The 15,792-nt window shown below is 45.2% G+C and overlaps 1 protein-coding gene across 1 annotated transcript in view; it reads left to right on the forward strand.

The window, feature by feature from the left end:
* LOC310753714 (uncharacterized protein) overlaps positions 1-15,792 on the forward strand; it is a gene marked incomplete at its 3' end in the record, with an annotated part of 149,837 nt that overhangs the window by 50,420 nt on the left and 83,625 nt on the right. The gene's annotated exons all lie outside the window — the stretch shown is intronic.

Below are 15,792 nucleotides of genomic sequence, written 5' to 3' on the forward strand. Positions count from 1 at the left end.
TTCCCAATATTTCGGCCATTTGGCCTCCATATTGAGCTTTTTCTGAGCTTTCACTTCCATTGGTGACAACCACCTTGGGATTTTATTTTCCAGTAAATCTTTGTATCTTATCCAAACATTGAACAATGCTTTTCTGACAATATGGTTTTTAAATGCTTTATGTGCTTTAACCTTGTCGTACCACAAATATGCATGCCATCCAAAAACGTTGTTAAAACCTTCTAGGTCCAAAATGTCTGTGTTCTCGAGAAGCAGCCAGTCTTTCAACCAGCAGAATGCTGCTGATTCATAATAAAGTTTAAGGTCTGGCAGGGCAAATCCACCTCTCTCCTTTGCGTCAGTTAATATTTTAAATTTTATTCTAGGCTTCTTGCCCTGCCAGACAAATCTGGAAATGTCTCTCTGCCACTTCTTGAAACAGTCCATCCTGTCCAATATTTGCAATGATTGAAACAAAAATAACATTTTTGGCAATACATTCATCTTTATAGCTGCAATTCGACCCAACAAGGAAAGCTTCAAATTTGACCATATTTCCAAGTCTTTTTTCACTTCTATCCAACATTTCTCATAGTTATCTTTAAATAAGTTTAAGTTCTTAGCAGTCATATTAACCCCCAAATATTTAACTTTCTTAACTAATGTTAAACCAGTCTCCTTCTGAAACCTCTCTTTCTCAATCGGTGTTAAATTTTTCTCAAGCACTTTAGTTTTTTACTTGTTCAGCTTAAATCCTGCCACATGACCAAATTCTTGAATCAATTCTAATACTCTTTTCGTACTAGATTCTGGCTCCTGTAACGTCAAAACTAGGTCATCTGCAAAAGCTTTCAATTTATATTGTTTGGCTCCGACCTGAATACCTTTAATCAGACGGTCCCTTCTAATCATATTCAGCAAAACCTCCAGAACCGAAATAAAAAGCAATGGGGAAATTGGGCAGCCTTGTCGTGTCCCTTTCTCTATCTTAAATTCCTCTGTCATCACATTATTAACTATTAACTTAGCCTTTTGTTCTGAGTAAATTGCACTTATACCATTTTCAAACCCTTGGCCCACCCCCATTCCCTGAAGATTTTTCTTCATAAAATTCCAAGAAATATTATCAAAAGCTTTTTCCGCATCTATAAAAATTAAAACTGCTTTGGTATTGATGTTCACTTGCAGCTTCTCCAAAATATTAATTATGTTCCTCGTATTGTCAGACAAATGTCTACCTGGGAGAAAGCCCGCTTGATCTTTATGTATCTCTTCAACTAATACCTTTTTTAATCTGTTAGCCAAGATATCAGCAAAAATTTTGTAATCCACATTAAGCAGGGATATGGGGCGGTAGTTCTTAAGTTGTGTCTTTTCAGACTCAGTTTTCGGTATAAGTGTAATGTAAGCTTCCTTCCACGACTCTGGCGCCTTTTTCCCCTCCAAAATTTCATTACAGACCTCCTTTAGTGGCTGAATTAACCAGTCTTTCAGAGATCTATAGTATTTGGAGGTAAGACCATCCGGCCCTGGAGATTTACCCAACTGCATGTTCTGGATGGCACCTTCAACCTCCTGTTCTGTAATTTTATGATTCAACATTATCTTATTTTCTTGAGAGATTTTTTTAATCCATTTGTTCTTAAAAATTGGTCTAAATCAGTCTCTTTCTGTGGCCCTTGTGTGTATAGTTGTTTAAAATATCTCTGGAAGCACTTTCTAATCTCCAATGGATTCTGTATGTTCTTTCCTTCCACATCCAAATTTGTAATGGTGTTTAATTTTTGTCTTTTTTTCATCTGCCAAGCTAGCAGTTTCCCACATTTATTAGCCGATTCAAATGTCTTTTGTCTCATCTGCTTAATTTTCCATTCTACTTCCTGATTTATCATTTTCATGTATTGTACTTGATATAGTTTTATTTCTCTCAGAATCTCTTGCGACTTTGGTTTCGCTCTTAATTTCTTCTCTCCTTCTTTTATTTTTTCCAAGATTTTATCTTTTTTCTCATTTTGAATTCTCTTCTTTATTGCGTTCTGTTGAATCAGAAACCCTCTCATGACTGCTTTGCTTGCGTCCCAGATTACTCTTTTTTCAACCGTGGTGTTCAAATTTATCTCAAAATAGTCTCTCAAGGTTTTTTGGGCCTTCTTGGTAACCTCTTGATCTCTAAATAAGGTGTCATTCATCCTCCATCTGAAGGAACCGATTGGTGTTAGTTTCATCTCCATCTTCACCGCATTATGGTCGGAGCAAGTTTTTGGGCAAATTTCCACTTTTCGAGTCTTAGGTGCCAGTCCTCTAGTTATCCATATTTGGTCAATTCTTGTCCATGCCATGTTGGCTTCAGAGAAGAATGTTCCCTCACTTCCAAGGGGGTTCTTGGTTCTCCAAATGTCAATCAAGTCCATATTGTCAGTCAGTTCAAAAAAGGTTTTTGGTAGTCTGCCATCTTTAGTTACAACCTGTCTCTGCGACTTATCCATGTTTGTAGATACCACTCCATTCATATCTCCCATCAAAATAATGTTATAGTCCATGTAGTCAAGCAATGTCTCATGCAATTTCCTGAAGAATTCAGATTTCCCCTCATTTGGTGCATAAACTCCTACAATCAAAAATTTTTCTCCTTGTGATTGAATCTCAATTGCCACAAATCTTCCTTGTTCATCTTTAAAAACAAATTTCGGTGATAGGCTCTCTTTAGCATAAATAACAACTCCTCTCTTTTTAACCTTGTCCGATGAAATAAACTCTTGACCCAATCTTTTATTAATCAGTACTTTCCTGTGAAGCCTTATCACATGAGTTTCCTGTAAACAAATTAAGTCCAATTGTTCCTTTTTCAATAAATGAAAGACTTTCTTCCTCTTCTCCGGGGAATTAAATCCATGAATATTCCAACTTAATAATTGCAGAGACATGATATGGTTATTCTATTTTCCTCCAACTGCTCCCAAAAGTTCTTCTTGTTCTGACGGTGGTATCACTTTTTTTTGTTTGTCCAGTCCCAAAGGTGGTGGTGCTATGTCTAGTACTCCTGATCTTAAAGCTCTTAGCTCTTCTGGTACTTCTTTTTGCAGGTCTTCTTCGTGGTCTCTCAAAAATTTTTCCTTGTCTTCCACTGATCTTATTTTGAACTTTTTCCCTTTAAAGGTAAAAGATAGTCCCTGGGGGAATTCCCACCTAAAAACAATTCTGTTTCTTCTCAGTAGGGCCACCAGATCTCCGTAGTTGGTTCTAAGATCCAATAGATGTTTCGGTATATCCTTAAAAATCTCCACTCTCGAGTCGTTAATCTCCAAAGTCTTCTGGAAGTGCGCACTCAGTATTTTATCTCTCTCTTCTTTCGTTCGGAGGGTAACCAAACAGTCTCTCACCCTGTTTTTTCTCCCTCCTCTTCCAAGTCTGAACGCACTTACTATCTTAAAGTCTTTCTCCAGCTCCAAATTCCAAAATTTTCCAAATTCCTGCGTAAGATAGTCACTTAGGTTATCTTTTTCAAGTTCCGGTACTGCCCTGATCCTCAGATTGGTCTGTTTCTCCCTCAGTTCAATCATAGACAGAAGTGACTGATGATCCCCAATCTGTTTACGCATAGGTTTTATTTCTTCCTCTACAGCCACTGCTTTTTCTTTTGCTTCCTCAGCTATTTTTCGATTAGACGCAGATTCTTCCAGCAGTTTTTCAATAGATTCTGTATTGGAGTTCACCTTCTGTCCCAGATTATCTATTTTAGTTGATTGTTCCGTAACTTGTTTGCTTAGGCCTTCCAATTTTTCAAAAATTTTATTTAACACAGAAGTAAAATCCCCTTCTGAAGCCATTCCTTTTGACTCAACTTGTGCAGAATCTTCCCCCTGTGTCACAGGAGGGCCGGGAACAGATGATCTGCGTTGCTGGGAAACTATACTGGGCTGCTGCACTCTGGCCTTTCCCGATCTTGTTGTCCTATCCGTCATCACACTTTTGTCTATGAATCAAGGTCGGTCCCACAGTCAGATCTTGCCGTGGAAAATCCCCAAAGTCCAGAGTGGAAAAATCCCCCCGCTGGGTGTACAGCTTCAATGTTCCTCTAGGGGGACACTGTAGCAGTCATTAAAGTTACAATAAAAAATCTTTTCCAACTTTCTTAAGTCCCCTCAAAAAAAAAATACAAACAACAGTTTCAAGTCCAGAGAAGACCTTCAACAAGTATCTTTTTTGCAGAGTTAACCATTAAAAAGTTACAATGTCTATAAATAGTGTGACTCTCAATGCAACAGTTCTAATGAACCTGGCAGTCCGTTCCCAGGAGTTAAATAATTGTCTCTATTTTTCCCAGAAGAAATAAAGTCACTTTTCCCTCTCCCCCCCCCCTTCTCCACTAACCTGGGGGGGGGGGGTTTCTTTCGCTTTAACGTTCGGATTTAGAGCTTTAAAAGCACCGCTCTCCAGGTCTTAGCTTAGAAGCGTCTTTGCTTTGATCTGTGTACAGAAACGGAAGGCGGACTTCCTGTTTACGCCTTCCCGCTTCAGTGCCAAATTAATCCCTTTTTTCTTCCTTTAGTCCCAATTTCTTAAGCTTCACCTACTCACGGGTAGTTGTTTAGCAGCCGAATTGTCACAGGAAAAAGGTCAGCGCTCTCCGGCAACAGCTGTGCGGCTTCACCCCACGGAAGGAGCAATTGACTCTCAGCACCGTGCCTCCCGTTACGCTCCGGAGCCCCTTGCGGGGTTCCTTTGCCAATTCGGGGGGCACTAAGGGTGCCCGCCGAGTCCCACGTTCACTGGCTTCTCCTGCCTGTGATTTCCAAAAGGGTCTCCACTTCGCCGTAGCGGACAGACCCACTTTCCGCGGAGCTTCTCCCTCCAGATTAGAAGGAGACCGCCATTGCCGTTGGCGCCGCCTCTGGAAGCCTATTTGTTTGCCTTAAGGAGCAGGTACTCTGTATGGACTGTTTTTGTAAATACCTGTATATAGCTCACATTAAAAAGACTGCACTGGGACTCTGAGCGTTTCTGCTAAAAGCGCCGTGAGGAATTCGCGACAGGGTTATGAGCCCAGCACGCTTCCGCTGTGCAAGAGTACAGGTGGCAGTTATCTAGCTGTGGGTGCTGGAGGTGAGCTGCAGGGATGGAGCAGTCCAGAACTGGCGTGTTGCTGGAGAAGCTGACGGCCACGAACTACAGCATCTGGTCGGTCCGCATGCAACACTTCCTCAAGCGTGAGGGCCTGTGGAAGGTGGTGGAAACTCCACCGCAGCCCCCTGAGGAGGATGAGGACGATGATGAAAAGCTGGCACTAGCAGAGGCCCAGCTAGAAAAGGATGAGAAAGCTTTGGCTACGATCATTCTTGGAGTGGACAACAGCCAGCTAGTCTACGTAGCTGATAAGGTGACGGCAAGTGAGGCGTGGAATGCGCTCAAGGCTGTCCATGTGCGAGAGACAGCTGGCTCACTGATAACATTGACCAGGAGACTGTACCAGTGTCGGAAGAAACCGGTGGACTCCCTGGTAAACCACCTAAAATTCCTAACAGGCTGTTTCCAGGAGCTAGCCTTAAGAGGGAGGCCTGTGGGGGAAGAGGACAAAGTCTTTATAGTCCTGAGTTCCCTTGATGACAGCTATGATATGCTGGTCAATTCCCTTGAGTCGGTAGAGACTGATAAGCTGACTCTGGAATACATTACTGGACGGTTGTATGCAGAGGAGGACAGGCGTGCAGAGCGAAAGATGACCTCAGCCCAGCTGTTGGAGCATCCCAGAGGGAACAACAGCTGGGAAGAGCAGAGGTGTCGGGAGCCGGAGAAAAAGCCAGGAGGAGCTGCTGCAGACCAGCCGGTGGTCAACAAAGTAAAAAGGTGTTTTTGCTGCAAGTCCAGTGGACATCTGCTGCGGGACTGCCTGAGAAAACAACAAAAACAGCAGAAGCACAGGAGGCAGCAGAGAGAGTCTACCGCTTGGGTGTCTGCAGATGGTCAAGAAAATGAAGAGCTGTGGGTTCTGGACAGTGGAGCTTCTCAAACCTTTTGTAAAAGAAAAGGATTGCTAACTGATGCTAGGGCTTCAAACAAAAAACATGTAAGTCTTGCTACGGGCCAGTAAGCTAATGTGGTATGTGAGGGGGAGGTTGTGTTCCCACAGCTGGGACACACATTCAGGAATGTGTTGTGTGTGCCTAGTTTGCAAAACAATCTCCTGAGTATTCCAGACTTGGCAAAAGCAGGCTTTGAAGTAAACTTTGTGGGAGATCAGTGCCAGATAAAGCAAAATGGGGCAGTGTTGGCAAATGCTAACCTTAGAACTAATATGTATGTACTGCAGTGTGAGTCTAAGGTTGTGAATGTGCAAAATGTCCCAACCCATGATATGTGTATTCATCTCCTGCACAGGCGTCTGGCTCATGCTAGCTATAAGGTGCTAAACAAAACATTGGAGTTATGTGGGGGGATGAAAAACATTAAAAGTTGTGATAATTACTTAGATTGCAATATCTGCAAGGAGGTTAAAAGCAGGGCTTGCCCAGTAGCAAGAGCAAGCCAGAGAGAAACCAAAAAACCACTGGAGTTGATTCATGCTGATGTAACTGGTCCTTTTCCACCAAGTGTCTCCCATAACAAGTATTGTTTGATCCTAGTGGATGACTATTCTAGATTTGGCTGGGTCTATCCATTAAAGCAAAAGTCTGACGTTGCCCAAACTTTGAAGTTCTGGGTAAGAAGGGTAGAAAGGCAACTTTGCGAAAAGGTGTGCTCTATTCAGACAGACAGGGGAGGAGAGTTTATGGCAAGCTCCCTAAGAAACTGGTTGCGTTCCCAAGGGATTAAACATAGGCTTACCAATGTGGCGACGCCTCAGGAGAACGGAGTAGCAGAGCGTAGGGGAGGTGTCTTGCAGACACAAATGAAAGCATTGTTAGCAGATGCAAATCTTCCAATTAAGTACTGGGCTGAGAGTATTAAGACCGCGAATTATATTGCGAATTGCTTGTGGTCAAGGGTACTAGATGACATACCCTATAAGATTCTCTATAACAAAAGTCCCAGTTTGCAACATTTGAGAATCTTTGGGACAAAGGCGTGGGTTGACATACCTGTAAAGAACCGAAGAAAAGGCGGGAAAAGGGCACAGCAGTTGCTATTTCTTGGGTATGAAAGTGGTACGAAAGCCTACAGGTTTGAAGATGATAAAAATCTTTTGAGTTATAGTCAGTCAGCCAGCTTTAATGAGCAAAGAAATTGGCCCAAGATACATGCAAACCTGCTGCCAGAAAAAGTTTTACTGCCGAGCATACCTGATAAGGCAGTTGAAACAAAGCTAAGAATTGGCAGCTCTCCCAGAGAAACTGAAAGGGAGGAGGTTGAGCATTTTTCTCCAGCTGCTAGCATGGAGCAGGGGGGAAAAGAAAATGCAGCAGGGACAGGAGGAGGTAGATCTACGGAGTCAATCCACCCCAAAAGCAGTCCTGAAGGTAGCCCAGGGGGTGAGATTAATGAACCAAGGAGGTCTGCAAGAAGTAATAAAGGTCAACCTCCAGACCGTTATGGGTTCCCAGCCACCATAAACCAGGTTTGTGTAACTGAGCCAGAAAACTTTGAAGAAGTGCAAGAGTTACCTACTCTAGAGAAAGAGGTGAGGTTAAAGGCAATGCAGGCAGAGTATAACTCTCTGCTAAACAACAATGTGTTTGTACCTACAGAATTGCCTGAAGGTAAAAAGCCCATAAGCTGTAAGTGGGTTTTTAAAGTGAAAAAGCTGGCTGATGGTAGTTGTCAGAGGAAAGCCAGGTTGGTTGCAAGGGGCTTTACATAAAGAAAAATGATACATTATGATGAAGTGTTTGCCCCAACAGCAAAGGCTGAAACAGTAAAATCAGTTTTAGCAATGGCAAGTCTGAGAGGGTTAAAAGTTAATCATTTTGATGTTGCCTCAGCATATTTAAATGCTCCTATTGACACCAAGGTGTATTTACAGCAAATACCAGGTTATGAGCTGGAAAAAGACAGCATGGTGTTAAAGCTGCAAAGGGCACTATACGGTTTGCACCAAAGTGCACGTCTATGGCATCAATGCATAGATACAACTTTGAAAAAGATGGGATTCAAACAAAGCCTGGCTGATTCCTGTTTATATTCAGCAATGGTGCAAGGAAGTGTTTGTTATTTACTTTTGTATGTTGATATCTGTCTAATAACTGCACAAAAGCAAGTGTCTTGGTTTATAAACAGCCTAGGTAACAAATACAAACTGAAGTATTTGGGAGAGATTCAGAATTACTTAGGAGTACAGGTTCAGAGAAATGAGTCAGAAGGAAAAAAATCGAAAAGTTACTGAAGACATATGGAATGGAGAGGGCAAATGCGGTTGACACTCCCATAACTACCCAGTACAAAAATGAACCAGAAGGACAAAAATGTGAGAATGCAACAGCGTTTCATTCTCTGTTGGGTTCTCTGTTATATTTAAGTTGTTGGACAAGACCCGACATAACATTGGCAGTGCACATGTTAAGCCAAAGAAGTGCAGACCCAGCTCAGAGAGATTGGGTAGCACTTAAAAGAATCCTAAGGTATCTGAAAGGCACAAAAGATTACAAACTGATGCTGGATACAGGATATGATCAGCAAGTGTATGCATACGCTGATGCCAGCTGGGGGGACAGAGAAAATGGAAAGTCTACCACTGGCTATGCCATATATATTGGAAATGCCCTGTTCAGTGGAAATCCCAGAAACAAACATTTGTTGCCACAAGTACGTGTGAAGCAGAGTACTCAGCCATAAGCGAATGTGTGTCACAAATAGAGTGGTTTGCTTACCTAACAAAAGAGCTTGGAATACCTTCCGAAATGCCAATCACTGTGCTAAGTGACAACATGGCTGCACAACAGCTTGCTAACCAACAGACCTTTAAGAGCAAGAGTAAACATATTGCTATAAGATACGGAAATGTGAAAAATGCTTTGGAAAGAAATGTGTTAAAGGTACAGCACTGTAACACAAAATGTAATGTGGCGGATTTGTATACAAAATGTTTGGATGCTCCTAAATTTCGAGACTTAAGAGAATTATTAGGTCTCAAGCCTTTGACTTAAGGAGGAGTGTTGGGATTCGCAGGATACTGAGTAAGTCTGCAGGCTTCAGTTTGCAACAGGCTGATGCAATACTCTGTGAAGTGCTGGGTCAGTGACTCAGCAGGAGTGTGATTAATGTGATTGGCTATCACCTGTTTTAAAAAGGAAAGCCTGCTCAACAGTGGTTGTGGTGGTTGTGCTGTGGTGTGGTGGTGCTGTGGTGGAGAGTATTTGTTTGCCTTAAGGAGCAGGTACTCTGTATGGACTGTTTTTGTAAATACCTGTATATAGCTCACATTAAAAAGACTGCACTGGGACTCTGAGCGTTTCTGCTAAAAGCACCGCGAGGAATTCACGACAACGACACCCAGTGGAGGTGAGAACCAACCACCGGAACCTGGAGTACCTCCAGACCACCCGCAAGCTGAACCAAAGGCAGATCCGGTGGGCGTTGTTCTTTTCCCGGTTCCAGTTCCGGATCCGCTATATCCCTAACTCCCAAAACCAGAAGGCGGATGCCCTGTCCCGGAAACCTGAAGACATCGCAGACACGGTACAGCAAGCAGTACCAACCATGATCCTACTACCGGCTGCGTTCCTGGCCACTCAGGAGGCTGAGCCACTGCAGGCTCGGGTGCAGGAACAGCAGCGGGTCAACGCTTGGGCAAAGGAACGACTCCGGGAACTGGCCGAAGGGTCATGCACTCAGTATCCGGGGCTGGTCTTGCACCAGGGCCTTCTGCTGCACCACGGTCGCCTGTACATCCCGTCAGGGCCACTGCGGGCTGAGATTCTCCGGATGACCCATGATGCCCCAGCAGCAGGACACTTTGGGCGGTATCGGACCACCCATTTGGTAAGCCGCAAGTTTTGGTGGCCCCGCCTGAAGGCTGACGTGGCTTGCTACGTCGCTGGTTGCGACGTCTGCTGGTGGGCCAAGGGCCCTACCGGGCGACCCCCCAGCCTACTTCAGCCACTGCCAGTCCCACCGCGTGCTTGGCACACGGTTTCGCTGGACTTTGTGGTGGACTTACCCCCGTCTCATGGCTGTACCTGCCTCCTAGTTTTCTCCGACCCTTTCACTAAGATGGTGCACTGTGCTCCCTGCCGATCCGTACCCACAGCTAAGGAAACCGCTCAACTATACCTTCAGCATGTCTTCTGCCTGCACGGCCTTCCCGAGCGTGTGGTGTCCGACCGGGGCATCCAGTTCACATCCCGTTTCTGTCGAGCATTGCACCAGACCCTCAGGACAGAGGTCTGTCTATCATCAGCCTACCACCCACAGACCGATGGCCAGATGGAACGGGCGAACGCAGTGGTGGAGCAGTACCTCCGGTGTTACTGCAGCTACCAGCAGGATGACTGGGTCGACCACCTAGCATTGGCGGAGTTCGCCTACAACAACGCGGTGAACGCGTCCACCCAGCAAACCCCATTCCAGGCCAGTTACGGTTATCATCCGCGGTTCTTCCCAGATGTTCTGCCGGCATCCGCGGTCCCTGTGGTGACGGAGTGGCTTCAGGAGCTCCAGTCTCAGCAACAACTATTGATGGAGCAACTGCGCCAGGCCAAAGAGGCGTACAAGGCCCAGGCCGACCGCCACCGCCAGGTGGGGCCAGAACTCCATGTCGGTGACCTGGTATGGCTCTCCACTCGCCACCTCCACCCCTCGCGACCTTCGCGGAAGCTGGACGCCCGTTTCACCGGCCCATTTCCCATCATGGACCAGGTCTCGCCTGTGGCATTCCGTCTCCGGTTGCCCGCAATGTCTGTACACTAATGCGCAAAGCATGGGAAATAAACAAATGAGCTTGAGCTCTTGGTACAGCAAACTAAATATGACATAATAGGAATCACTGAAACCTGGTGGGATAAGTCCCACGATTGGAATGTAATAATGGAGGGATACAATCTATTTCAGAGAAACAGACCAGACAAGAAAGGAGGAGGAGTGGCGTTATATGTCAGGGATGTGTATACCTGTGAAGAGATCCAAGATTTAGAACCTCAAAGCCAAAGTGAGAGCATTTGGGTCAAAATTAAGGGAGAGAAGAATAACAGTGACCTCATTGTGGGAGTTTACTATAGATCCCCAAGCCAAACGGAGGACATAGATGATGCCTTCCTGGAACAGATGGCCAAGCATGCAAAAGGAAGGGAGATAGTAGTAATGGGGGACTTCAATTACCCGGATATTTGTTGGATGTCAAACTCAGCCAAGAGCATAAGGTCAAACAGATTCCTCACTGGCCTTGCAGACAACTTCATTGTCCAGAAAGTGGGAGAAGCAACAAGAGGAACAGCCATTTTAGATCTGGTCCTAACCAATGTTGATGACCTGGTTAGTGGGGTAGAAGTGGAAGGATCATTAGGCGCGAGTGATCATGCTCTTCTGAAGTTTACTAGACAGCGGAAAGGAGCAGCCAAGCATACTAGGACTCAATTTCTCGACTTTAAGAAAGCCGACTTCATAAAACTTAGGGAAGTGCTTGGTGAGATCCCATGGACAGTAATACTAAAAGGAAAGGGAGTTCATGATGGCTGGGAGTTTGTTAAGAGGGAGATAGTAAAAGCACAACTTCAGGCAATACCAATGAGACGGAAACATGGAAGGTGCCTAAAGAAGCCAGGGTGGCTATCTAAAGAACTTTTAACTGAGTTAAGATTAAAAAAGGATGTGTACAAAAAATGGAAAAGGGGGGAAACCACCAAAGAGGAATTCAAACAAATAGCCAGCACGTGTAGACACAAAGTCAGAAAAGCTAAAGCACAGAATGAACTCAGGCTTGCTAGAGAGGTTAAAAGCAACAAAAAAGGCTTTTATGGGTATGTTCGTAGCAAAAGGAAGAACAAAGAAACAGTGGGGTCACTCAGAGGAGAAGATGGTGAAATGCAAACAGGGGACACAGAAAGGGCTGAACTCCTCAATGCCTTCTTTGCCTCAGTCTTCTCCGATAAAGAAAACAATGCCCAACCTGAAGAATTTGGAGCAAATGATTCAGCAGAGGAAACACAGCCCAGAATAACTAAGGAGATAGTACAAGAATACTTGGCTAGTCTAGATGTATTCAAGTCTCCAGGGCCAGATGAACTGCATCCAAGAGTATTAAAAGAACTGGCAGATGTGATCTCAGAACCACTGGCAGTCATCTTTGAGAATTCCTGGAGAACAGGCGAAGTCCCGGCAGACTGGAGGAGGGCAAATGTTGTCCCTATTTTCAAAAAGGGGAAAAGAGAGGACCCAAATAATTACCGCCCAGTCAGTCTGACATCAATACCAGGGAAGATTCTGGAGCAGATCATTAAGCAAACAGTCTGTGAGCACCTAGAAAGGAATGCTGTGATCACCAATAGTCAGCATGGATTTCTGAAAAATAAGTCATGTCAGACTAACCTGATCTCGTTTTTTGACAGAATTACAAGCCTGGTAGATGAAGGGAACACAGTGGATGTAGCCTACCTTGATTTCAGCAAGGCATTTGACAAGGTGCCCCATGATATTCTTGTAAAGAAGCTGGTAAAATGCGGTCTTGACTATGCTACCACTCAGTGGATTTGTAACTGGCTGACTGACCGAACCCAAAGGGTGCTCATCAATGGTTCCTCTTCATCCTGGAGAAGAGTGACTAGTGGAGTGCCACAGGGTTCTGTCTTGGGCCCGGTCTTATTCAACATCTTTATCAACGACTTGGATGATGGACTCAAGGGCATCCTGATCAAATTTGCAGATGACACCAAACTGGGAGGGGTGGCTAACACCCCAGAGGACAGGATCATACTTCAAAACGACCTTGACAGATTAGAGAACTGGGCCAAAACAAACAAGATGAATTTTAACAGGGAGAAATGTAAAGTATTGCACTTGGGCAAAAAAAATGAGAGGCACAAATACAAGATGGGTGACACCTGGCTTGAGAGCACTACATGTGAAAAGGATCTAGGAGTCTTGGTTGACCACAAACTTGACATGAGCCAACAGTGTGACGCGGCAGCTAAAAAAGCCAATGCAATTCTGGGCTGCATCAATAGGAGTATAGCATCTAGATCAAGGGAAGTAATAGTGCCACTGTATTCTGCTCTGGTCAGACCTCACCTGGAGTACTGTGTCCAGTTCTGGGCACCACAGTTCAAGAAGGACATTGACAAACTGGAACGTGTCCAGAGGAGGGCAACCAAAATGGTCAAAGGCCTGGAAACGATGCCTTATGAGGAACGACTAAGGGAGTTGGGCATGTTTAGCCTGGAGAAGAGGAGGTTAAGGGGTGATATGATAGCCATGTTCAAATATATAAAAGGATGTCACATAGAGGAGGGAGAAAGGTTGTTTTCTGCTGCTCCAGAGAAGCGGACACGGAGCAATGGATCCAAACTACAAGAAAGAAGATTCCACCTAAACATTAGGAAGAACTTCCTGACAGTAAGAGCTGTTCGACAGTGGAATTTGCTGCCAAGGAGTGTGGTGGAGTCTCCTTCTTTGGAGGTCTTTAAGCAGAGGCTTGACAACCATATGTCAGGAGTGCTCTGATGGTGTTTCCTGCTTGGCAGGGGGTTGGACTCGATGGCCCTTGTGGTCTCTTCCAACTCTATGATTCTATGATTCTATGATTCTATGATTCTATGATTCTATGATTCTATAACCCTGAAGGTTCAGCCGGTATTCCACAGGTCCCTTCTGAGTCCGGTGGCCCCGCCTGACGAGTTCCACCCGAACCGTCCCTGACCGCAGCCAGTTTTGGTTCAAGGGGAGCCTGAGTATGAGGTGGAACACATTCTGGACTCCCGATACGGCAGGGGAAAGCTTCAGTATCTCATAGACTGGAAGGGGTATGGACCTGAGGACCGTTCCTGGGAACCAGCAGCCAACGTCCACGCTCCTGCCTGCCTCCGTGATTTCCATGCGGCGTACCCCAACAAGCCGGGTCCAGACCCTCAGTTGAGGGGGGGGGGCCTGGGAGGGGGGATGGTGTGATGGCCTGGGAATCCCATTCAGAGGCTGAACCAGAGGAACCCCAGCCTGCACAGGAGTCCCCGCCTCCAGGGCTGGCTGAGCTGGGGCGGGGCCTTGGATCTGAAGCGCCTGCACCTGTGCCGGATCCTCAGGAGCAGGCACCAGGTGAATCCACTCTAGCTCCGGAGGTGATTGAGGACACAGTGCCTACAGGTGCGCCTCTCCCAGCCCTGCCAGAGGAAGGTGAGTCTCCCCCTGGGTCCAGTAACTCCCCAGCCTCTCCTGAGCTGCAGAGGCTCAGGGCAGAGAGGCGGAGGAAACTGGTTTCTCCCAGGAGGAGTGCTTGCCTTAAGGCCGGGAGAGGCGGGTCTCCTGGGGGCCGGGACCGCCCCTGGTCTCAGAGAAGATAAAGGCCAGTCAGCCCGGTTCCAGGTTGTGCGAGCAACGTTGTTGAATACCTGCTCCTGCCCGGACCCAGACCTGTCCTTCCAGTGTTCCCGTCCCCGCCCGGCTTCCTGCTTCGGACCCCGCCTCGCTCTTTGTGAACTGCTTCCAGACTAGTGAACCAGGACCGGACTTTGACTACGCCAACGGTAACCTTCCCCCCGGGACCAGCACAGTTATTTTCCCCGACCGATGGAGAACCTACAAAGGACTCCATAAGGCCTCTTGTGTCCCCCATAAGGGAATAAGGAAGATTTTTGTTTATTACACCTTCCAGGTAAAAGCGAAAAGAAACTGACTCTCAGGTGCTAAGGGAATGTTTAAAAATGCTGAGCAGAGATCTGCAGCGCTGTACCTGGTAGTCTCTGCCAGGATGGCGTTTAGAAGAGAATTTGGGTTGCCAGCAATTATATATGTACAGACCCTCCAAGTGTCCCTATTTTCCAGGGACAGTCCCAGATTTACGGAAGCTGTCCCACTTTCTGATTTGTTCCTAGAATGTACTGCATTATTATTATTATTATTATTATTATTATTATTATTATTATTATTGAATAGGATGTCCCTATTTTATTTTAATTGGAGAAATGTTGGAGGGTATGTATGTACACATGTATCCGTGTTGAGATTGTACGTGCATGTCTCTGTGTGTGCACAAATATGATGATATACTGTTGTAAACAAAAAATTGCCCTTTTCCCTTATGGGGTATCCAAGAGCCCATACAGAGTCCTTACATAGGTTCCCTATTGGTAGGAGAGAATAACAGAGGCCAACCAGAGAATATTGAGAAGCAAAGCAGCTAGTAAGCTTGATCTTTATTGATCTGTTGCAACAGGGTGCTCCCCTCACACACAGGAAAAGAGGAGGACCCAGAAAAATGGTGTGCAAAGCCTTATAAAGACTTTTGAAATTCCTATCCTGTAGATCAAGACCACCCCCAGAAACATCATACATACATTACAGAAGGCGGTCTAAACAGAAATTTAAATGTTGTTTTTCTCCTGTTTTTGTTTATCTCCTGTCTAGCAGGTTACTTGATTGGATTTCCTGGGTAGCCTGGCCAGTCTTTTGTAATGATAAATACTTAGTTCCTGGCCAGGTCACAGGCTCACGCCTTATTCAAACACAGACATACCCTTAAGACAGGATTTGTGAGGAAAGAGACAATGGGGAGGCTTTTCCAGTTTGACCTTGCAGAGAAAAGATTTGGTCAGTTTAGGAATCAAAATGGCTCCAGGTTGGCCTTCCTGTGCTGATCTATGTATGTGCTTGGTTGGTACACTTATGAACATTACCATAGATCTGATCAGGACCATAAAATTCCTATTACAATACAATAGTATATAATATTCCTGGGTC

Source organism: Podarcis filfolensis, assembly GCF_964270895.1.
Source record: "Podarcis filfolensis genome assembly, chromosome: W".
NCBI lineage: Eukaryota > Metazoa > Chordata > Lepidosauria > Squamata > Lacertidae > Podarcis > Podarcis filfolensis.